Here is a 16,529-nt window from a genome sequence, read left to right as displayed (position 1 = left end):
GGCTAATGATTGAGGAGAGAGACTCGCTAATAACAGCCAGATAGGGGTTTCGCAGAGCTACAGCAGCACCCGTAAGCGCCTCTCCGTCTTCTCCCAAATGGCTAAACCCACGCTCTGGGAATGCCCACGCCCGGCTAAAGGTCCGGGAAATTACTGAGCCGCGGTAAATCCCCTCGGCGTGGGTGAGAGCTGGGGAAGAGAGAGCCCTTCTCTTTCTCCGCAGCGGATGCAAACTCCGCCGGCTAACGCGCAGGCGGGATGCAAGACGGGTGGCGAAAACTGCAGGAGGGGGTTGTTTGCTCAGGAAGCCGGGGATCGGGCGGCTGCTCTGCTGCTTCTCGCCGAGACTCCGCTGCCGCTCTGGTGCTGGTTCTGCCTGGCTCCGGTTCTGCCTGGACCATTGTGCAGGCGGGGAGGGAGCGCGGCGACGGCGGGGACTGCTGCCTTCCCCGCGTTCCCGGTTGCCCGGGCCTTAGAAGGATGCTAGGGTGGCGGAATGCCGTGCCTGTAAGTCCCTAATTTACAAAAACACCACCTCCCCCAGAAAAAGAGGAAAAAAAGCCGCCAAGAAGCCTCGATGCGGACAAACCGGCATGCTCGGGCGCAGGCAGCGCTCGGGCGGCTGGCTGCACCCCCCGCGCCCGAAGCTGCTCTGGGGGCCGGCGGGACCGGCTGCCGTGTCCCACCTCCCCCCCCCCCCCCCTCCTCCCTTCCAAACCTTTATTTTTTATTTTATTTATTTTAATCCTTTACTAAACAAATCGCTTCGAGTTATAAAAAGACCGTGCCTGCCATGTATCGCTCTCGGCTTCTATTTCCAGATCTAAGCCCTTCCAACTGCATTGTACGGATAAATATAGGACAGGGAAAGTTGCGGCCGTAAATACACGGAGGACACGAGCAGCAGACACCGAAGCGCTTCCAGCCCTGCTGCTGGCACGGCCGGTGGCACCGGGCGGCCCTGGCTCCGAGCCGGGCTCCCCGCAGAACGGAGGCTGCCAGCCGGTCCTGGGGGAGTCCCGGCAGGACTCCGCGCCGCTCGCCCCCTGCCTGCGCGCTGCCGACGGGCCGGTGTGCGGGCACGGTTTCCCCAACTCTCCTCGCCGTAAATAGGGGTATGGGTTATCCCGCAAACCGACACTGGCAATTAGACCTGAAATCTTAATAAAAGGCCTCAGAACGGGTTATATATCTTGGCTTAGGAGGGGGGAAAGCTTTCGAATTATTTATGTGCTGTAGTCATCTGACTTGCTATGTCTACTGCGTGGAGTTGAGGTAAGTTACATGTCTTGAAACATAGGTACGCATATAGCTTTATACACAAAAAAACACCTATATTGATGTCTAGAAATACGGGGTGGAAAAAAAGTACTTTCGGGAGTGAAGGCGAATGTGATGGAGATGTTTGCTCAGAGGAAACAGAAGAAAGGAAACGCGCCTTCTCTGACAGGAATTTCTAAGAGGAAATTCTTAAAGTGCAGGGTTATGCAAATAATGACCATTTATTTTATTTAGCGAGCAAATAAAAAACGCAGCCTAAAGTAGTGCGTTATTACCAGAAGTGCAGAAAGCAACAGCCGTAGAAACCAGAGGCTCGCTGCGTGCTTTTTTAAATTGACACTTTCAATGCATTTCTCCTCCTCCCTCTAATGTAATGTGCACTGCAGGCAGGGCAGGAACGAGCTCGCTGGCGGTCCTCCCTCCGCCTCCCGTGAGAGATCGCTCGCTGCCAGACGCTCGGGAATTCCCGCGGCGCCCCGCCGAGCCCCCGCCGGTGTTCCAGGCTTTGGGAGTTCGCGGGAAGGACCGGCGGCATCGCCCCCTTTCCCACAGCTCCAGCCGCAGCCCGGGGCGGGGGGGAAGGGGCACCCGGGCGCGTCTGCTCTCCCCGGGACTCTTGCAAGGCTCCTCCACAGCGGGCGATGCCGTGCCTCCCCCCGGGGTCTGGGGCTGATAGGCCCCCCAGGGCCTCCGCCCGTCCCGGTGCGCATCTCCGCGGGAACCGCTCCGCACGGCTCGCGGAAGAGGAGCGGGTGGGGGGCGGTGGCCGCTGCCCCTCGCCCGCCCGCGGGGTGCAGGGGGCTGTGGAGACAGGGGAATCCCGGGCTAAGGTGGTCCTGTCCCCGCTTCCCTTCCCTCTCAGCTTTGCTCTGGGCCCTCGGCTCCTGCCCCAGCTCCTTCCCTCGGATAAAAGCGCCGGCGGGGACGCAGGCGGGATGTGCTCGGCTCCTTCCGCACCCCGGCAGGGAGAGGTGCGGGAGCCGGAGGCTAGGAGAAGCTGCTGCCCTGGTTCCCGGGGAGCAACAGGAGACTATAAACCGGAGAAGTGTGCGGGAGGGAGGCGCGAGCGGGAAGCGGGGGAAGGGAGGCCGGGCCCCGGCGGGCAGCAGCGAGCGGAGGCAGCGAGGGCGGGGAGGTGAGGTGAGGTGGAGGGGAGCCCAGCCGAGCGGCAGGGCCGGCCCCTTCCCGGGGGCTGCAGGGCTGGCTGCCCAGAGAGGCTCGGCCGCCGGCCCCCGGCGTGCTGCTGACGCCGCCCTGGCAATCGCCCTCTCTTTTCCACAATAGGGCCCGCAGATCTGCCATTCAAGGGCTCCGGCACCCTCCCAGGGAGGGGAGGGAGCTCTTGCCAGGAGTTTAGCTAAGCCTGTGTTTGAACAGACACTCGGAGGTGCGGGATCTCCTCCGCGGGAAGCTGCGGGATTTCCTCAGGACGCGAAGGTAGGGCTCACGCTCCTTACCCCGGCTGCGCAGGAAGATTCGTTCGCGGCTCTTTCCAAAGATGTTTTGTGTGTTTCTCAGGACTTGGACTGTAGATCTGGCTGGGAGGCTTTTATAGGATTCCTGAGCCTCGCTCCCCCTGTATTCCTGCCGCTCCCTCCTTGCAGGAAGATTTCTTTTCTCACTAGAGCTGTTTATTTTCGATTTGTCCGCTGCTGATCGGGATTAACTCCGCTTTAGCCCTCCACTCGTGCAGCGCACGCTTGTAACCCCACAGGACATTCCTAGCAACAAGGGTGCGGAGACAGAGAAAGTCTTAAAACTTTTACTGCTCTTAATTGTTTTGAAAGCGACAGAGTGCGAAGCAGACGAGAGAAATACTGATGGGGAGCGAGATTTGGAGATGCTTACGGAGTGCGTCTTTTCCTAAGGGTTTGGTGTAGGAGTGCTATTAACAATATATGCTGATGCCAGATAGCGCAAATGAGCTGTGTGTGTGCGTTATCTGGAGCTGCAGGCTGTTTATTTTGTGCTGCCTTTGGAGTGTACATTCGGTGTGGTTGCATGACTAACTGGCTGGAGTGATTCACTGGCTGCTTTATGGGTGACTGCTCAAAACAAGTTGTGAATCAAAAGAGATTTCTTTGGCTGTGGTTTCAAACCTCCCAAGTTAAATGCACTCAGGGTTTAAGGGGAGCTAATGTGCAGACTTGAGTCCCTCAGATCTTGAAGATTTATTCCTTTTCCAAGCCCTTCGTTCAAACCCAGAATGAATTTCTCTTGTAAGAGGGAGGTGGTGTCTGGGAGGCTCGGAGCTAAGGTCTGTTGCTAAAGGACATCTCCAGCCACAGCCCTGTCCGTTTGGTCGCCCTGGTTCCTGGCTTTTTAGCCAATTTCACTCCTTGGAGTTCTTAAGTCTTGCTCCGGGTGTTTGGTAGCTCTATGTCTCGGGTAGAAAGTGTGATGCATTCTGTGGCAGTAAGAGATTTGCTTCCCATTTTGCTGTGGGAAAAACTGAGGCTCGGAACCTGCGAGTGGCTTGTGCAAGGTCAAGCTGTCGCCACTCAGTGGCATCAGTCAGATCACCTCAGGGCCGTGGCTCTGGCAGAAGGAGGCTCTCAGCAGGCTGAAGAAGGAGCCCACTGCCAGAGATGGAAAACTCATGGTGTAGAAGTCCAGTGTTTGTTGTTGGAGGGGACTGAACTCAGGTTTCCTGAAGGCCAGGTCCTTAGTCGGTGCAAGAATCTGTAGCAACCAGTGTGTTCTCATGTGTTCAGGTCTCTCAGTACATAAAAAGACTCAACCTGTCAACACAAATGAATGGTCTCATCTTTAAAAAGCAACTGATCAGTGTGATCAGTGCAACCAATGTTGGTCAAAACAAGATACGGGTTGGTCACTGCTTTTTGGAAAATACCAAGAGTAATTTGCTTCTGAGGTATTACTCTTTACACATTTGGGAAAAAAAAAAAAAAAAAGTAATCCCATCTGAACTGTTAATCAGCTTGGCAAGTGTACGTTTAGTATCTTCATGTAGATGGATTTTCAAAAGGAAGAGTTCTGGATTAGGAGAAGCCTGAGCAGTAACACAGCTAACATAGGACCCTTGTGACTTGAGAATCATTTACAGAGAGATGGGTGGGAACATTTCATATGAATAAAGCATTAGAGTAATTTACCATAGTTACATGTCTCTCAGCTGCCTCAACTTGTACATGAAAGCTCATAAGTAAAGGAGGAAAGCTGCTTACATATATTAAATAAATTACCTCCACTTTATTTTCTCTGTAAGTTCAGATGAATCAATGCTATGACACATCCTGGTGATTCTGCATGGTCATGTTTTCATTCATACTTGCACATCATCTTCATATTTTGACTGTCACAGAAGTAAGTAGGCATGATGTGAAGAGCAATTGTGATCACCACAGTAATTCTAAGACTATTTTTTAATCAAATAGAGAGGAGTCAATGAAGAATAGGGGAGGGAGATGGAGGGAGCAAGGAACAGTAGAAAGAGAAGACACAGGGGAAGAAGAAGAGATATCTTGGAGGGATGATGAGCTGTGGCAGACTCACTACTATTATGGAAGGTGATTTTATGGACTGTACAAGTATGAATCCACCAGCATTAAATTCTTTATCTCTCCATTGAGAAGAGCTCTGATTCAACATTTAGTAGCTTCTGGTCCCAGCAGGATTTAGCCATAACAAGCCAGTATGTCTGTCCTTATCTGTACTGATTGAAGACCATTGTGTTGCGTTACTCAGCACTTAAATGACAATTTAAATCTGATTTTTTATTATTTTTTTTTGGGGGGGGGCAGGGGGGTGGGGTGTGAAGATGTGGTTTAAGGGTTTATCCTGATGCAGTTAGTCTGCTTGCTGGAAACAGATGGTTGAATGAGTATTATTTCTAAATATATTCTTTATTAGCAAGCACTGCACTCATTAGCTGCTCTGCTAGTGGGCTTTTAGCCAGTGATTTCTCAATATGACTCCTATCTGACTGCTACCATGTTTAGGGAGATGGGCCTTTGTGTGCAAATATTGCTGGATAAAATAAATACCTTGGGTCTCATCAGTTCCTCCCTGTAGTGGAAACTGCCTCCTTAGGACTTCGGATATTGGCTGCCTGCTTCATCCAGGAGTGGTAAAAACCAAAAAAAGCCAAAGCAGGAAACAAGGAACTGTATTAATTCTTTTGATGTAAGAAGGATTAGATAACAAAGATGTTTGCAGACATGTAACCTATTCAGGAGGGGTGGAAAGTGAAAGGAATTTACACCAGCGTCAAATCAAAAGGAAACAAAGTTGTGAACGTTGCAATATCGAGAATTTTCCCAGAAAAGGTGGAAAACAGAGGATGACTCTGTGCTGGGACAGTACACAGAGAAATGAAAAGGTGCAGCTGCAAGACCCTGACTCTGTGAGGTGCTGAGGAATGTATGTGACATCTCCCAGAAGATGTTTCACAAAACAAGGGAAATGTGAAGATGTTTTTCAGCCTGAAACTGAATAGGAGGCCTGAGCCACGGCAAGGTTACTGAAAGAACAGTAAACCATCTCAAAAAGGAAAACAAAGGAAAACCAGGATACCAGCCCACTGGGTATGGAATTGATGTCAGGCTGTTGGGTCTGCCAGGTAGGGGGCTTGGGTCACCTGTAGGACCGAGCATTTTCAGTGTGTGTGCTCTGTAACACAAGCACAGGGAAGCCCACAGCATTAGGTTTTTCCAGCCCCAGCAATGCCACTCAAGAAAGGTCCCCATGGAAGCTTGATGCATGTCTCTTCCCACCACATGGCTGGCTGGAAAGAGGAGCTAGACAGAGCTTTTTCTCTGCTGCACTTGTTCACAGCAAAGAGCCTGAGGTCAAACATGCAGGCAGGGGTACACTCCATAGCCTGGACTGCGGAGCTGGTCTCCAGTTTGGGATGCTGTGAGACCTTTTAGAGCACTGTGTCATTCTTTTCCAGCCTTTCCTGGGATGGTGCATGCCCAGACCTCAACCTGGAGCTAAGTCAGGAGCACAGCTGTGGCAAGGACCCATACCTAAGAGCTGAAAAGCACCGTGTTATAGACATAACTTGGCTTATCAAGATTTGGTCTGAACCTCCATAAGCAGATTGGAGCCAGATATCAGTCTGAGCTAGACAGGAAGCAGCCAAAGGCTAGAAGGCAAGAAGAAGAAGAGACCCACCTAAATTGGCAGAGGACCTGCAGACTTTTTGTGTTTCTCACATCTCCAGTTGCCAGTGAGAACTTCCAAGATAAATAGCCGATGGACCAATTGCTAGACTCTTAGGCAGATTGTGCAGGAGGCCAGAAACACTCCATGAAGCTGTGAGATTTATGGTGGAGCTTAAATATTGCATTTCGGCCCTTGAAGTGAAGTTGGAAAGCTGCTACTGGAAAAGAGGGAAGCTGGCTGCTTTGTATAGGTATAAGGTCCTGTGTTGGAGAGAAGAGTATTTCCCTCCAGTTAATACCACTTCAAGCTACTAGAAAAAGGGTTTATGTAGGATAGAAAGCAATGGGGGATTGGCTGCAACATCAAACATGAGTGCAGCAGCTCAGTTAAGTGTGGCTCTGATGGGGAGGAGAAATATCCACACAGAGAGTTATTGTAAATACATGGCTAGTCAGGACAGAGCCTCATCAAAATCTACTGAAAGGCCCAAACTCAGTTCAGGAAACAGAGGAACCTGAAGCTGCACATGTGAAGCTGGGTGATACAGGTTTTAAGTTAGAGTTGTGGCTGTAGCCAGGCTCTGTGGTGCCCAGGGCTGGATATTAAGTTGGTGTTCAGAGAACCCTGCTTTTCTCTTGTAGCCTTCAATTAGTTTGCTTTTAGGAAGGGTACTTTTGTGGCCAGTTTCACTGGAAATCACCTTGTCCTTGGACTTGGTGGCAAAAAAATGTTCTTGGTTGAGTAACCTATTTGCCTCCATTTGGCACAGGTCCACTTCAGAGGGAGGGCTGCAGGGGAAACTGAGCAGCAAGAGGGGGGTTATCACATGTAAGTTATAGGCATCGCAGATGCTCCTTCAGGTACTGCAGTTGCTAATTGAAACTATACAGAGAAGGAGACGCTGGGACAGTCCAAAATGTAGTCAACCCATAGGTAACAAGGGAAGGCAGGGACTGGGTAAAGTGTCCTTGCTGGGGAGAAATACTTCTGAGAGACTGAACCACGGGGATGCAGGAAAATGCTCAGCATAGACAAGGTAGGAGATGAACTAACACTCGGCATCTACATCACTCTGGTTGGTATTTGGCCAGTAAGCAGAAGGGCTCTCAGCCTGCAGTGTTTTCCTTTAAAAACATGGCTCATGTGAGAGAAGGATATTTGGGCAGTTGGTTTGTGGTGCCTGTCTCTGTGGGCAGGCCCCCAAGCTGTGTCTTTGAGTTTGCAGCCAGCCCCTGGACCTCATCTGTTGTCCTGGTTAGAAAAAAAGGCCAGCAAGAGCTTTGCTGTGTACTATGCTAATCAAACGATGTATGTACCTCACCATTAATAGATAATATCTGGGATGAGCCTTACTAGGTTCATTTTGATTTCTACTGTGGATATCTGGTGGTGGAAATGGCTTTTGTGTTAGGACAAGTCCACAGCAAACCCCGGTGTGGGTCTCCTGCCGCTCGTGTGAGGCAGCCCTCACTCAAGAGACCATCAGAGCAGGTGCTGTGTGGCCAGCCAGCCAACCCCTCCACTAGAGCTGAGGATAAACTGGCGTATGGCAAACTCTTTAACAGGAACTGGTAATGTTTCACAGGCAAGCTGTCATGAACTCAAGGCCACCAATCTGCAACTGATTGCAGGGTGAGGTGACCTGTTGAGAAGAGGCATAATGCAGCCTGGGCAAATGCTCAGCCAGCGCCAAGGGGCAGTGCTTCCTCCAGGAGATGGAAGGGAGGAGGGCACTGCCAGCCTGCCTGCCCTTGCGGGGCACTGATCCTGCTGCTGGAGGCTCAGTAGACCAAGGCTGTGGACTTGCCAGGATTACAAAAGCTCCACATGCTTCCTGTGAGCAGGGAAAGCTTTCTTCAGTGGGTGGAGGAGGGCAGCCGGGCATTTTCAGAGCTGAGACGGTTTCTGCTGCACACAGCTGGAGGTGGCTGTGGGGTGAGAACAACACTGAGATGAGACCAAAGTCACCAAAGGCTAGTTCTGTCAACACCTTGTTCAAAAACCTTTTTTGGGGCAGACACCTCCCTCAGCAGGACTGCATCCTTTTTATTTTTTCCTCTCCTTTCTTTCACAGTTTGCAGGAATGAAAACATTCCTGCTTCATCTAGTAGATGCCGGCTTGCAAGAGCTGAGTTCAAGGAGCTAAAAGCATCCCTGAAAAAGGCTCCAGCATCAAAATGAAGTGTGATTGAAAAAAAAAAAAATTCCGTTTAGCAACTGTGTCTGTTTTGGAGTATAGACTCGATGCAGAGCAGCAAGGCAAAAGGTCTCTGATCATAGTGAGAAGGCTTGGAACTTAGAGATGAAATGTTGTATAGGAGATGAGGAAATAAAACAATGGGTGATGAGTATTCATGAGAGCTCATTACACCCAAAACATTCAAAAAGGAGGTTCTGAGGTTTCATTATCATGTCTAAACCATTGGACATCTTGAGGTCGAAAAATTCTTTGTCAAGCCAACAGACAATTGGTTTTCAGGAAAATGCAAACAGATGATGGAAAATAAATACAGGAAATGTGATGATCTTGTATGGGTTGTATTTCAAAAGCGGGTCCCCAAAGATGAGGAGAAGCCCTACTGAGCAGTGTGTCCTGGGGACTTTACAGCAATTCATTGCTGTTGATGTTGTTGGGCTTTTGCCTGAGATGGAATCTGCCAGACAATATTTATTGGTAGCTATGGATTTCTTTAGAAAATGACCTGAAGCTTACCCAAAAAGGAACCAAGAGGCTGTCATTGCAACCAAGTTTCTACAGGACGAATTTTTCACCATATTTGGGGACCTAGACATGAAGAACTTGCAAGAAGGCAGAGGCTTTGAGGCTAAAATTATTTCAGCAGGTTGGTTAGATGCTAGTAAATGCAATAGGAGGTACCCAGCATCCTATGGAGGCTGGATAGGGGAAGCTTGACTGGTGCTGCAAGGAGGCATTGAGTCAACTGCATGATGCTTGCTCCCATTCACACTGCTTGGTCTCCTAGTGCTGCTCCTCAAAGCTTTGGTATCTGGCTGTCCCATGTCAGTATCTGAGAGAGCTTATTGTGTCTTGCATGGCACCAGCAACCTATGAGGGGGCAAACAAATCACTCCCCCAGGTACTTCACTAACAACAGGACTAGGACTCATCCAGCCCTTTGTTTATTCTGTTGATTTTAATGACTTTCAGGGAAGCCATTAAAGGGAAAGTGCAGCCTGATCCCAGTTCTCCTTTTCAGACATTAGTCAGGAAACATAGCACAATCTTTGCGAGAAGTGAGTAAATTGGGGCCATGTGGTATGCACCGGTCTGGCCTACCTGCAAAATCCAAGTAGGACAGTTCGAGTTTGTCTAGAGAAATACAAATGTGAGTATCACCTCAGGCAACAAGCATGTTCTCTGATGTAGGCTTATGTGTAGACACCTGGCTGATCCCACATCCTATGGAGTTGGAGAGTCAGGATCTCAAAGCAGATGAACCATGGTTTGTAGCAGTGACCACGTACAGGCACTAAAACATGAGAGGCCAGTGGGTCCTGGCCCAGGAGAAGATATGAAGGGAACTGAGAAGGTCCTAAAGGCCAAGAATACTGCTGTGGATGTTGATTCTGACAGAAGTTAGTTCTCCACCTGGGGAAAAAAGGGGAATGGCCTTTTTTAACCCACAGGCTTCATTAAAACTTTGCCGAGAACTTCTCAGGGGGTCAAAAGGGAAGGGAGCAGCAGCTGAAAGCCTGCAGTGGCATCCCAGTGACAGCAGAGTCAGCTTGAGCTGGCTCTATGAAAACGGCCTCACAGAAAAAAGCAATACAAGTATGTACATAGCTGAATTGGTTCCTCCCTGTATGTCTGAGATGAAGCAGGTCCATAGGTCTGGATTCTGCTGGCAGGAGGCAGAGTTTTGCAGGGGTGCCTGGTGGTGGCGCATGAAGCTGTTCCCTCTTGCTCAGTCCTGTGCCAGAAGTACTGACAGCAATGTGAGCACGGGCAAGCAGATGAAACCTGCTAGCAGATGAAGGAACTGAAGACCGCTCGAAGCACAACCCAGAGCAGGCTGGGTATGCCTGGAGCGCTGGTCAGGGATAAGCAGGGGACCCAGCAGCATGGTGGTGGTAGCAGCACAGCACCATGGCTGAGCCCAGCAGGACTGTCCCTGCCTGCTCCTTGCCTCCTTGTGTCCTGCACAAAGGGATGTTGAGCCAGGCCACCCCTTCCCCAGGTTCTGCTCCACAGCTCCCAGCTCTCTTGGCAGAGCTTTCTCCAAGGGCCATGACCCATTAAATAAAGAGATGACACACTGGTTTCCAGACTGTCCTGGGCTGGTAATAATCTACAGAGATTCTTACTGTAGTATCTGAGCATCACAGTCCACCTACTGACAGGAGATGGAGCACCAAAGGTTTTTTTTCTGTTTATGTCACATCGTGTTCTTGACAAAGTTACACACACACACATCCCCCATCCCTCTCAGCTGGAAGATATTTTACAAAAGGGTTCTTTATTTTTTGGTAATTTAGGTTCTTTATGCCAGTATGTACCACAGTTTGAAGCAAACTGGACTGTACAGCAGTCATACTATCCCTGTCTATAAGCCTCAGCCTTGTCAGCTGTAGGAGGTGTCAGTGGGGAAGAATAGTATGATTTTAGCTAGTTTAGGAAGCTGCATCTTTGCTTTGGAAAACAGAGGACATGAGCTGTGGATACTCAGAGAGTCCCTCACTCTGGGCAAGCTTTGGTACTCGCAGGCACAGCACAGGGGCTCTTTGACCCCTTCCTTGAGATGGAGAGCTTTCACAGTTTCACCAAAACTTTGGCTCTAAAATCCTGGCTTGTTGAAAGCTACAGCTTCGTAACTGTGTTCCCTGAAGGAATTTTGTAGTTTGGAGCCCCATAACTTATGTCTGACTGTATTTCTTCTCCTCAGAACCTTCTGAACAAAATTAATTGCAGCAGAAATCACACGTTCCCATACAGGCATGTTTGCCTCTCATGTAGTCTGCAAAATCATGACTCAAATCTATGGTGAGATAGTAAATCCAAGAAGACAGCATGCAGGAAGTCTAGTGTGAGAGGAAAAGGAAGGCAAAAGCAACCTGGTTTGCTAGAAAAGGTAAACTTTCCACACCAAAGCTCTGGTTCTGGCACTGGAGTGGGGGTAGTGTCTTTTTTAGGCAGAGCCCTTCTGAGCTAGGGGCTGTGTCAGCACATGGATGCCCACGGGTAGATCAGAAATCTCCCAAAACAAGGACTCACCCAAGGGAGTGTTTTGGGAGACAAGGCAGGAGGAATGAATGCCCTTTGTGTTGTGTTTGCAAATTGTCTGGGAGCAAGGTATGATTTTTTTGAGGTCTGTCTGGGCCCCAGGATTGTTGCTGGGATGATATTTGTGAGTAATCCCTGGTCGGTAGATTGTGCGTGTGTGTCAACCGGTGCAAGAAGTAGGCAGCAGAAAGGTGATCTGTGCTGGTAAGTGGCAGGTAGGTACATGGTGGACACACAGAATCATCCTGGTTGGAAGGGACCTTGAAGGTCATCATATCCAATCATAACCTAAATCCCCCTACCATAACCTGATTTTACCCATTCAGTGCTTAAATCATGTCACTAAGCACTACATCTACATGTCTTTTAAACACTTTCAAGGATGGTGACTCCACCACCTCCCTGGGCAGCCTGTTCCACTGTCTAACCACTAACCACATGAGATGAGAGTCATCTCTGTTCCCTGGCTGGACGAGCATCACTGGTAAAAGTAGATTTCTGCGGCAAATACTCATTTTCATGAGTTTGTAAAGATGATTTCTGTAAATATTTGCTAATGTTTACTTGACATTTGAAGTCACTCATGTCAATATGATCCCATCCTGCAATGTTAACTGGAAAGAAACACAAAAGTAGGCATGAGCTTAGCTGATGTGGATGCAGTTTTTAATCCAAGCTGATTTTCATAATCGTCATCATCCATGTAATCGTCCTGTTCTGCTGAGAATAAGTGGTGCTCCAGAAGCTTCACTGTTTCCAAGGTTCATTATTTTTTTGTTCTCTGTTAGGAAGTGTTTTACCAGAGTCACTGTTATTTGTGTCTAGTGTTGGACAATTCCTACCAAAATCATGACTCCAGTTGCTTTTAACTTAATCAAAACTTAATGATTTGTCCTAAAAGCTCCCACAGCAGTTGTTTGCTTCTGGCTGTTTTTATAATGCTATTTTTTTTAAGTTCATCTGAATGAGTTAAGCTGTTTCCAAGAATGCAGCTAAAACTAAGTTTTGTTTTCTTCATGTCAGAAAAAAAATGATAATGTAATTTTTCTGAAGTTCTGCTGTATTGTGCTGTGGACCAAGATGTCAGACTTGTAGCAGAGTTGGGCTTTGGGTAGGAAATGTGCTTCATGCCTTTCTTCTGAAAAATTGTCCAAGAACAAGCCATAAGGAGCTGTGATTCTCAGCCATGGTTCTCACTCAGTAGCAACAGCTTTCACTTTCACACCTAAGTAAACTGCAGATTTCCCATGTTCTGGGCACATATCCAGCCAGGTCTGAACTTTCTCTTCTTGCAGTGGCCATTTACCCTAGTAGATGGTCCAGCCTTCCTTGGACCCAGGCAGAGTAGGGGAACACACTGTTCAATGTAACTATAGACACAAGAAAAGCTGTATCTGGGGAGGCAGCAGAAGGCTGGGATAAGAAGCCTGGATGTGGAAGAATGGTCTGAAGGCTGGGGAGTGTGTTGTGTGTCAGACTGAATAGGGGCTTAGGACTGGATGGCAAAGAGACCAAGGTATTGCATTGTTTAGGGCATGTGAGAAGCATAGTGAGGCCAAAAGGATCTTTATCTCCAAGGTGCAAAAATATTAGACAATACTAAGTACATTTTAAAACTCAGGCTTAGGTATCTCAGAGCAGTTGTTCTGTACTTGGTGGGTGTCTGCCTCAGTTTGCCATCTGTACAACATGAGCAATATCAGTGTTCATCCCACCAGGCCCTTGTGGCTCAGGCATTCATGTGTGACCCCTCTGATGTGGCTTGCTGAGTGCTGCAGGAAACCCAGAGGCCACTGGGTGACACCTGAACAGGGTGTTGGAGCCATGCAGTCAGTCCCAGAAACGCTTGGTCCCAGAGTGGCTTTATACAGGGATTCAGTGCTGCAGGTGATGGTGAGAGATCCACATCTTGGACTGATTCAGTGACCACCAAAGACAGTGTTCAGACCTCGATGACTCCAGTGGTCAGGGTGGAGTGGCTGGAGGGCACAGGCAGCGGGGGCAGATGCTGTGGGAGTGTGGCTCAGTGGGCACAGGCAGCCTGGGAGGAGAAGGGAACTACAGAGGTGGAGAAAAAAGTAAAGGTCAAATTCACTCCGCTCGTGGAAACCTACTTATTTCTTTTTCACCCCTGGTGACAATTACACATGTCAGGGTGAAGTACTCCTCAAGTGACATGAAATCCCCCTTCTCAGGCCTTGGAGTGCCTAGCGCTCTGAATTACTTGACAAGAGCAGTTTACCCTTTGAGCAATTCACTACTCCCCCTTTGCAAATAAGAGAACATTTCTGTGGATGTTTTTCTTGTTCAGTACCATCTAATGGATATTTTTTTTTCCTTAATAACTGTCATTTGCACCACATCTTGGTATTCTCAACTCAAAATGAAAAACGTAAGTTGCTAGCTGTGAATACTATTTATTATTCATTTACGAGAGGAATCTTAGGCACTTTCATCCCATTTCCTCTTAGTGGCTCATTATCAATAAACCTTTGCCTTACTGCTTCTGTAAATAATTTTCATCCCTTTGTATGGGCTTGGGCCCATATGCTTGGGCTCTTGCACAAATATCTCATGAGAGTAACTGGCCAAGTCATGTAGTACTGTTTTTACTCCTTGATAAGCCAGCAAAACATCATCAAGAGGAGATTATTGAACTGCACTATTTATCTTTTTTTAATAAAGAAAGCATTGCATTTAAACTGTGAAGCAAGCAAGGTTTCCCAGAATTTCCCCAAGCACAACAGCACCTGTCACTTCTGGTGGGTTCCCACCAGAGCCTGGAGCGGTGCTGATGGTTCCCTGCCTTGGTGGCTGCTTTTCAGTGCAGATGGGAGCAGTAGACCTGGAGCCAGGCGAGGGCAAGGGAGGACCAGCTCCTGCAGAGGCTGGAGGGATCCTACAGAGGCCAAGAGTTCATTTAACTTCAGTTTAACTAGAGCTGAAATATGTTCCTCTAAATTCAGTGCAGCAGAGGTTGACGGAGTCCTTTTTGTAGACATTTTATGACACTCTTTGGGGGTACATACATGAAGACTGGGGCGTTCTGAGCAATTTAAAGAAATACTTGTTTAGATTGTGTAAGGGGCAATTGGAGGTTCCAGGCAGGTCAGTCTTAAATGGATTTTTCTTTCCTTGCCCTTTCTCCCTAGCTATAGCATAGACATGCTGTGGTTCATGGCCAGGCCACGCAGCACAGCAATGCTCCCCAGTACCTCAGAATAGCTCTCCTGGTCAGTGAGACCTTGAGGGGACCATGCACTCCCTGTACTGCATGAGTGGCTCATGGGGACCAAAGACAACAGCCCCTGACTAGCAGGCATGGCCAGTGCCCTCAGACTGTCTGTCAGAACTCCAGGCTTCCCCCTCTCCCTGGGCACCAGTGTCTCCTCACCAGGAAAACCCCATGGGACTGCAGCACTGTCCCCATCTCCTCACCCCACAGCAGGGAGATTTTTTGCAGTGGGTGACCTGAGCAATGGAGCAAAGAGGGGTGTAGAGTTTGGGGGAAATAGCCTGTCCCTGTCAGGTTTGCTGTTAGCGATTTTGTCTTTGTTCCTGGTTGGCAAGTTCCCAGTTTGGTTGTGCTGCTTCTTGCTTCAGTTTGTGACTTTGCTGCCCTCTCTCTCTGCCAGGAAAAGCTGATGCCAGCCTGTCACCCAGCCCCAGTGACTGTGAATTGGTGGTTTTGGTAGCCAGAAACCTAATTTTTTTTTTCTGGAGTACTTCTAAAAGCCTAGCAATTTTAGGAACATTAGCAATTCCCAGACCTGACTGGCCTTGAGTTTTGCAATGTGCAGTCAGAATGGAAATAAGTTTTAGCTGTGCTCCCAAGAACGGGCATGTTTGGGGAAAGCTGAATATTTTTCTTCCATCATCTGGGCCTTTCTTTGCTAATCAGCTTTATAAAACTGAAAAACAGCAGAACTATTTTTCTAAAGAACTTGGCCCAAACTTTGGCCCAGTGTTTAAACTCAACCCTTTCTGTGGCTCAGTGAGGTTCAGCCAACTTTGGGTGTTTCTGGTTTTGCTTCAGCTTTTCCATCACTACTTTCCAAGTGAAAATGGTAGCACCCAGATCCCCCTGAGACACACTGTACTTGAGTACCAATGGGGCTGCTGCAGCATCTCATCCAGACTCTGAGTCCCCAGCTCTTCACAGGGGCACCTGGGGGCCCAAATTGGGAAGCAGGAGAAGCAGCACAGGAGCAGTGCTGGGTGCATTTGTTGGGGCTTGTCTCACTGGCTGTCTGAAGTAAATAATGCTTCACTTGAAGCATAAGGGTAGCACAGGGACACGTGCTGCTGAGCTTTGCTGGCTGAGGGCTGCAGGCTGGCTGCTTCAGCCAGGCAGAGCCTGCTCAGATGCCTCTCCGGACAGTGCCTGCAAGTCTTTTGAAGTTTGTCTGTCACTAATTTGAAACAGAACTCCATAATGCAGAGGCAGCTGAGCTCTTGCTCAGCTTATGACAAAATGGCTCTAATCAGCCTGCTCCTGTCCCTCCGCTCTGCCCGTTATTTCAGTCTGCAGCTCCAGTCCTGATACCAGCAGCACAGAACAGGCAAGTGGAAGTCACCTCTGGGAGGCAGCTGAACTTCAGCAATGCATTGCTGCCTCTGCTGTGAAGAGGCTCCTTTTGCAAAGTAGACAGACAGAAGAATGCAGAGTGAGACAGGCTGATGGACAGACGGACCGACAGGCCGCACAAATGCTGTCCATGCAGGCACAGACACATAGGATGGGGTGAATCACTCTCCATGCTGGCAGCAGGGAACTCAGCTGTGCCACAGCCAGACAGTAGAGCAAGGCTCAACCCCCGTCAGGCAGTTTTGCCTCACCAACCCTGCCCACCAGCAGCAAGGAGGGTCCCCTGCT

At 49.0% G+C, this 16,529-nt stretch overlaps 1 protein-coding gene across 2 annotated transcripts in view; it reads left to right on the top strand.

Annotated features, from left to right (window-relative positions):
* Positions 1 to 16,529, top strand: part of ALX4 (ALX homeobox 4) — a 40,185-nt gene that overhangs the window by 2,699 nt on the left and 20,957 nt on the right. Inside the window, exon 1 of one of the 2 annotated variants that reach the window (XM_051621249.1) lies at positions 2,660 to 2,718. The exons of the other annotated variant lie outside the window; for it this stretch is intronic. The gene's annotated coding sequence lies outside the window, so the exon portion shown is untranslated. Of the gene's footprint in view, positions 1 to 2,659; positions 2,719 to 16,529 lie in introns of those variants that run through there. 2 annotated transcript variants of the gene reach the window in all.

The sequence above is a fragment of the Apus apus genome, chromosome 5, assembly GCF_020740795.1.
Source record: "Apus apus isolate bApuApu2 chromosome 5, bApuApu2.pri.cur, whole genome shotgun sequence".
In the NCBI taxonomy this organism is placed as follows: Eukaryota; Metazoa; Chordata; class Aves; order Apodiformes; family Apodidae; genus Apus; species Apus apus.
The sequence above is the reverse complement of the archived record's forward strand: the minus strand, read 5'-3'. Positions and strand labels throughout refer to the sequence as shown.